This window comes from Arachis ipaensis, chromosome B10 (assembly GCF_059453495.1).
Source record: "Arachis ipaensis isolate K30076 ecotype BB chromosome B10, ASM5945349v1, whole genome shotgun sequence".
NCBI lineage: Eukaryota > Viridiplantae > Streptophyta > Magnoliopsida > Fabales > Fabaceae > Arachis > Arachis ipaensis.
In genome coordinates this window covers 75,422,611-75,429,929 of record NC_142435.1, presented here as the reverse complement: position 1 = coordinate 75,429,929, position 7,319 = coordinate 75,422,611, and the positions used below count along the sequence as shown (strand labels likewise).

The following is a 7,319-nucleotide window of genomic DNA, read 5'->3' as shown; positions in this document are numbered from 1 at the left end:
TGATCTTGCTTACTTCCCCAACCAAAGTTTGGGTGGTTTTTCCATCCAGGGTTGTAAGTCTTGGAGTATGGATTATAGTTTTTCCTTGGTGAATTCCCAATGTAGTTGGCTTGCTCCTGACTCCCCTCTGCTTCTTCATTCACTCCTTCTTGGATTGTTGATGAAGATAAGATTGCTGCTACTTGGTTCCTCTCCATCTTCTTGGTGAGGTCAGCTAGCTGCTGGGTAATGAGCTTGTTTTGGGCCAACAGAGCATCTACATTGTTTAGCTCCATCACTCCTCTTGTGTTCCCTCTTTCGGAAGCATAGAAGTAGTCGTTTTCTGCTACTGTTTCAATAACATCTATGGCTTCCTCAATGGTCTTCTTCTTGTTCAAGGATCCTCCAGATGAATGGTCCACGGCCTTCTTTGACTCATAGGATAGCCCTTCATAGAAAATGTGCAGCTGCACCCATTCGTTGAACATGTCAGGTGGACATCTCCTTGTTAAGTCCTTGAACCTCTCCCATGCTTCATACAGAGTCTCACCATCTTGTTGCCTGAAAGTTTGAACCTCAGCTCTCAGCCTATTGATTCGTTGAGGAGGGTAGAATCTTGCTAAGAATTTGTTCACCACATCCTCCCAAGTTGTCAAGTTCTCCCTTGGGAAAGATTCCAGCCACTTGGTTGCCTTGTCCCTGAGTGAGAAAGGAAATAAGAGCAGTCTATAGGCATCAGGATGAACACCATTAGACTTTACTATGTTACATATTCTCAGGAAGGTGGTCAAGTGTTGATTGGGGTCTTCTTGAACACCTCCTCCAGACGAACAGTTGTTCTGAACAAGGGTGATGAGCTGTGGTTTAAGTTCAAAGTTGTTGGCATGGATTGTTGGCTTTTGGATGCTACTTCCACAATTGCCTGGGTTTGGATTGATGTAAGAGCCCAAAACTCTTCTATCCTCCCCAGCATGATTTGCTCCACCTCCTCTGCCATGGTTGTGAGTCTCTTCTTCATGATGATTTTCCATGTTTTCTTCCATGTTAGGTTCAAAGTATTCCTCAAAGGAAGTTGAAGCCCCGCTTCTTCTCCCTGTCATACAACCAACAAGTACAAGCAAAGAAAATAGGTGCAGACAGTATTTGCGTCAAAATTGCTGTTAGTTGTGGGTGATGCAATATATCAAACAGTTAGTGGGTTAGCAAACAAAATTGAAAATAACAAAGAAAAAGAAAAGAGTAGAGGGTGAAGGGAAGAAGTTTAACTAAAACAAAAAGTAAATCACTCAAACAGAAAATGAAATTCACAAAATAAAAATGCTCAATCTAGTGATCTTCCAATTTAATCATTGTTGATGCACAATCAATCCCCGGCAACGGCGCCATAAACTTGATGCACGGAAAACTTGTCTCTCAACAAATCTCCCTTCGGCAAGTGTACCGAATTTGTCGTCAAGTAAAAACTCACAATAGAGTGAGGTCGAATCCCACAGGGATTGATTGATCAAGCAACTTTAATTAGAAGAATGTTCTAGTTGAGCGAATCCAGAATTTGGGTTGAGAGTTGCAGAAAATAAAATGGCGGGAATGTAAATAACAGAAAAGTAAATGCTAGAATTAAAGGACTGGAAGTAAATGACTGAAAATAAATTGCAGAATTGTAAATGGGAATGGGGGATTTGCTCATAAAAGTAAATGGCAGAAATTAAAGAGAATGGGTAAGATCAGAGATGGGGAGTTCATTGGGCTTAGGAGATGTTGCAATTCTTCGGATCAAGTTCATTTTCATCTCTTCCTCAATCAATGCACTCATTGATCTCCTTGGCAATCTTAAGTGATTAAATTACAATTTCTTGCAATTCAATCTCTCAAATCTTGATCAATAGCCAATTCCTTGGTCAATTGCTCATGAGAAGAGTTGAAGTCTGGTCACTGATTATACCACATGCACTTCCCAAATCAAGTATTGAGAGGGTTATAGTCACATACCCATCCAAACCCAATTTGGTCCAGCATGAGAAAGCATTTCTAGCTTGATCTCTTCATTCCTCTTTCAAGGTTCAAAAGAGATCCAAGTTTGAATAGCTTCTCTTCCAAGATAACTACTCAATTGGATGAAGATCGAAAGCTTTCAAGTAAAATCAAGAGGAAAGATAGAAGAAGAATAATGAAAATTAGTATTGATCCATCAAATTACAACAGAGCTCCCTAACCCAATGAAAGGGGTTTAGTTGTTCATAGCTCTTGAAAATGAAAACAAAGATGGAGAATACATCCTAAAACTAGAAATTGCAAAGAAAGTAAAATACAGAGAGTAGTTCCCTTTTTTCCAGCCTCCAGAACTCTTTCTCAATTCAAAGTTACTCCTATATATACTACTCTTCTCAGCTTCTAGTGTGATTCTTCAAGTCTTGGGCCTTTGGATCTTGAGTTTGAAGCAGTTCCTTTCTTTATTTGGGCTTGGCTTTACTTGCAGAGAGAAAGTGCGAAGTGGGCAGAGACTTTAGTTCAGAACGTTAGGGGTGTTAATCTTTAGTGAGAATATAAGTTCGAGAACGTTAGTGACACTCAACATTGTCACTAACGTTCCAATGCACCCCTTTGCCTCACGTTAAAACCCACGTTAACTAGGTTAATGTGGCTTTTAACGTTGCCTTGTTAACTTTCGAGAACGTTAGTGACACTCAACATTGTCACTAACGTTCCAGTGTGCCCCTTCTTGCTTCACGTTAAAGCCCACGTTAACCAGGTTAACGTGGCTTCTAACGTGGCCCTTGCCATCCTTCGAGAACGTTAGTGACATTCAACATTGTCACTAACGTTCCAATGTGCCCCTAGGTCTCACGTTAGAGTCCACGTTAACTAGGTTAACGTGGCTTCTAACGTGGCCATCTTTAGCCATCCCAACGTTAGTGACAATGTTGAGTGTCACTAACGTTGGCTCATCCTTCATTCCTCATCGTTAGCTTGGTTAACGTGGAAGTTAACATGACTCTTGGGGGTTGTGTGGTTGCTTCAACGTTAGTGACAATGTTGAGTGTCACTAACGTTGTCGACAACTCTTCATCTCTTACGTTAGTTCCCATGTTAACCAAGTTAACATGGGAGTTAACGTGGTACTTTGCATCATAGGCCAACGTTAGTGACAATGTTGAGTGTCACTAACGTTGGCTTCTCTTCCCCCCTTAACGTTAGAGGCCACTTATGAGTAATTGCCAACGTTAGTGACAATGTTAAGTGTCACTAACGGTGGCTCAACTTCTCTTCTCCACGTTAGAATTCACGTTAACTTAGTTAACGTGACTCTCTAACGTGGGCATTGATGGCTTTTTGAGAGTGTTATTGGCAATCACTTTTCTCATTAACCTTGCAAGTTACCTCTCCTTTTCTTGCTTCCTTTTGGTCCTGAAATCAAGCAATAAAGTGCATCAAAGCTCTAGTCCAAGTCATGAGTAATGCAACATAATATTTTTCACTAAACTTATGCAAAATCCTCATGAAATTATGTAAAATGCACAATGTATGCTTGAATCAAGGCATAGGTGAATATCTACCCAAAACTAGCTTATTTCCTAAAGAAATGCATGAAACTAACCTAAAAACAGTAAAGAAAAGGTCAGTGAAACTAGCCAAGATGCTCTGGCATCAAAACTCTCAGCCATGTTGATCTCCTCTACCAAAGAGTCAATAAGATCAACTTTCATGCAGTCTTTGGGTGTGGCTGGATGCTGCATGGCTTTGACAGCATTTAACTTGAACTCATCCTCATTGACCCTCAGGGTTACTTCCCCCTTTTGGATATCAATGAGAGTTCGTCCAGTTGCTAGGAAAGGTCTTCCTAGAATGAGAGAAGCACTCTTGTGCTCTTCCATTTCCAGCACCACAAAGTCAGTGGGAAAGGCGAATGGCCCAACCCTGACAATCATATCTTCAATCACGCCTGATGGGTATTTAATGGAGCCATCAGCAAGTTGGAGACATATCCGGGTTGGTTTCACTTCTTCAGTTAAACCAAGCTTTCTGATAGTGGATGCAGGTATTAGATTGATGCTTGCTCCAAGATCACATAAAGCTGTCTTGGTGCAATTACCCTCTAGTGTGCATGGTATCAGGAAGCTCCTGGGATCCTTAAGCTTTTCTGGGAAGCTTTTCAGAATGACTGCACTACATTCTTCAGTGAGGAGAACTCTTTCAGTTTCTCTCCAATCCTTCTTATGACTCAAGATCTCTTTCATGAACTTGGCATAAGAAGGTATTTGCTCAAGTGCCTCTGCAAACGGAATCTTTATTTCAAGAGTCCGAAGATAGTCTACAAAGCGAGCAAATTCCTTATCCTGCTCGTCTTTATGGAGTTTTTGAGGATAAGGCATCTTGGCTTTGTATTCCTCAACCTTAGTTCCTGCAGGTTTACTTCCTACAGAGGTGGTTAGAGAAGCCTTTTTAGAGGGGTTGTTATCAGCACTTGTGTGTGTCTGATCCCTCACTGGCATTTGATTGCCAGAGTCAGAAGCTGGAGTGGTGTTGGACGCCAACTCCTTACTTGTTCCTGGCGTTTGAATGCCAGAGCTGAGCTTTCATTGGGCGTTTGATGCCAAATCATTGCTTGTTTCTGGCGTTTGAATGCCAGAGTTATTCTTCTCTGGGCTCTTACTATCCTCAGAGGGATCGTGAATAGCAGTTTGTTCATTTCTTGGCTTCCTGCTGCCTTGAAGTGAGGTATTTAATGTTCTTCCACTTCTTAATTGAACTGCTTGGCATTATTCTGTTATTTGTTTTGATAACTATTGTTCTGTTTGCCTCAATTGTACTTCCATGTTTATATTAGCCCTTCTTGTATCTTATAATATCTCCTTGAATTCGGCCAGCTGTTTTGTTAGAAAATCTAATTGCTGATTAAATTCAGTAAGTTGTTCTGCAGGACTGAGTTCAGCAGTTACTGTTTTAGCCTCTTCTTTCATGGAAGATTCACTGCTTAGGTACAGATGCTGATTTCTGGCAACTGTATCAATGAGCTCTTGAGCTTCTTCAATTGTCTTTCTCATATGTATAGGTCCACCAGCTGAGTAATCTAGAGAGATCTGAGCTCTTTTTGTAAGCTCATAATAGAAGATGTCTAGCTGAACCCACTCTGAAAACATTTCAGAGGGGCATTTTCTTATCATCTCTCTGTATCTCTCCCAGGCATCATAAAGAGATTCATTATCTCCTGGTTTAAAGCCTTGGATGTCCAGTCTTAGCTGTGTCATCCGTTTTGGAGGAAAGTATTGATTCCAAAATTTTTCTGATAGCTGTTTCTATGTCCTTATGCTAGCCTTAGGTTGGTTATTTAACCACCTCTTAGCTTGATCTTTTACAGCAAATGGAAACAGTAATAATCTGTAGACATCCTGATCTACTTCCTTATCATGTACTGTGTCAGCAATTTGTAAAAACCGTGCCAGAAACTCTGTAGGTTCTTCCTGTGGAAGACCGGAATACTGGCAACTTTGCTGCACCATGATAATGAGCTGACGATTCAACTCAAAGCTACTGACTCCGATGGAGGGTATACAGATACTACTCCCATATGAAGAAGTAGTGGGGTTAGCATATGACCCCAGAGTCCTTCTGGACTGTTCATTTCCACTTAGATCCATGATGGAGAAAGGGAGATGATGTGGCTTTATTTTATTTATTTTATTATATTAAAAAAATTCGAAATAATAAAATAAAATAAAAACTATAATAAAATAAAAAATTGAAAATATTTTATGAGGATTTTCGAAAAATGAAGAGAGAGAATAAGTGGTTAGGAGGTTTTGAAAAAGATATGATTTTTTTAAAAACTTGACAACTAAGATATGATAAGATAAAATTTTTGAAATTGAAATCTAAATTTTTATGAAGAATTTCGAAATATTAGCTTAAAAATAGTTAGAAAAGATTTTTTTTAATTTAATAAGGAAAGAGAAAAGCAATAAAATAGCACAAGATTTAAATTTTTTTAGATCTAATGCTCCTTGTTTTCGAAAATTTTGGAGAGAAAACACCAAGGAACACCAAACTTAAAAATTTTAAGATCAAGACACAAGGAAAACTCAAGAACACTTTGAAGAATCACAAGAACCACAAGAACATGAAGGTAGAACACCAAACTTAAAATTTTTAGCAAACCAAACTAAAATTTTCGAAAATTATAGAAAGATTAACAAGAAAACACCAAACTTAAAGTTTGGCTCAAGATTTAATCAAAGAAAAATTATTTTTGAAAAAGAAAAAAGATTTTAACAAGAAGATACCCAATTACCAAGAACATAGACCAATGCTCTAGCCAATTGGGCAGTAAATGTAACACTTGTTTTGAAGAAGTATTTTTAATAACTAAGAAAATTTTTTTTTAAAAAAGAAAAAAAAACATGCAATTGACACCAAACTTGAAATATGAAACTAAACTCAAACAGAAAAAACTCAATTATCAGTTTATAAAATTTTTGAAAAATTTAAAAAAAGAAAATAAGGATTTTAAAAAGAAAATTTCAACCAAAAACAATAATAGAAGACTCTAAACCAAAAAGAAAATTTTTTCCTAATCTAAGCAACAAAACAAACCGTCAGTTGTCCAAACTCAAACAATCCCCGGCAACGGCACCAAAAACTTGGTGCACGAATTGTGAATCACACTTTTCACAACTCGTACCACTAACCAGCAAGTGCACTGGGTCGTCCAAGTAATACCTTACGTGAGTAAGGGTCGATCCCACGGAGATTGTTGGTTTGAAGCAAGCTATGGTTATCTTGCAACTCTTAGTTAGGATATTAATTTGTGGTTATCAGTTGACTTGCAAATGAACAAGAGAGCATGAATTAAATGTTACTTGTTATGCAGTAATGGAGAATATGTTGGGGTTTTGGAGATGCTTTGTCTTCTGAATTTCAGCTTTTCTCTTGTATTCCTCTTCCCTCATGCATGAAAAAGTGCAAAGTTCCTTCCATGGCAAACTGTGTGTTGGTGGATCACCGTTGTCAATGGCTACCATCCGTCCTCTCAGTGAAAAGGGTCCACGTGCGCTGTCACTACACGGCTAATCATCTGTCGATTCCCACTCATGCTGGAATAGGATCCATTGACCCTTTTGCATCTGTCACTACGCCTAACACTCACGAGTTTGAAGCTCGTCACAGCCATCCAATCCCAGAATCCTACTCGGAATACCACAGACAAGGTTTAGACTTTCTGGATTCTCATGAATGCCGCCATAATCTAGCTTATACCACAAAGATTCTGATTAAGGAATCTAAGAGATACTCATTCAATCTGATGAAGAACGGAGGTGGTTGTCAGACACACGTTCATGGATTGA

At 38.9% G+C, this 7,319-nt stretch overlaps 1 non-coding gene across 1 annotated transcript; it reads left to right on the top strand.

Moving 5' to 3' along the window:
• The first annotated feature begins 465 nt into the window (after positions 1–465).
• LOC148580459 (small nucleolar RNA R71) lies at positions 466–569 on the top strand. Its single transcript, XR_015899520.1, has one exon. It is a non-coding gene; the product is annotated as a small nucleolar RNA R71 (small nucleolar RNA).
• The last annotated feature ends 6,750 nt before the right edge of the window (positions 570–7,319 follow it).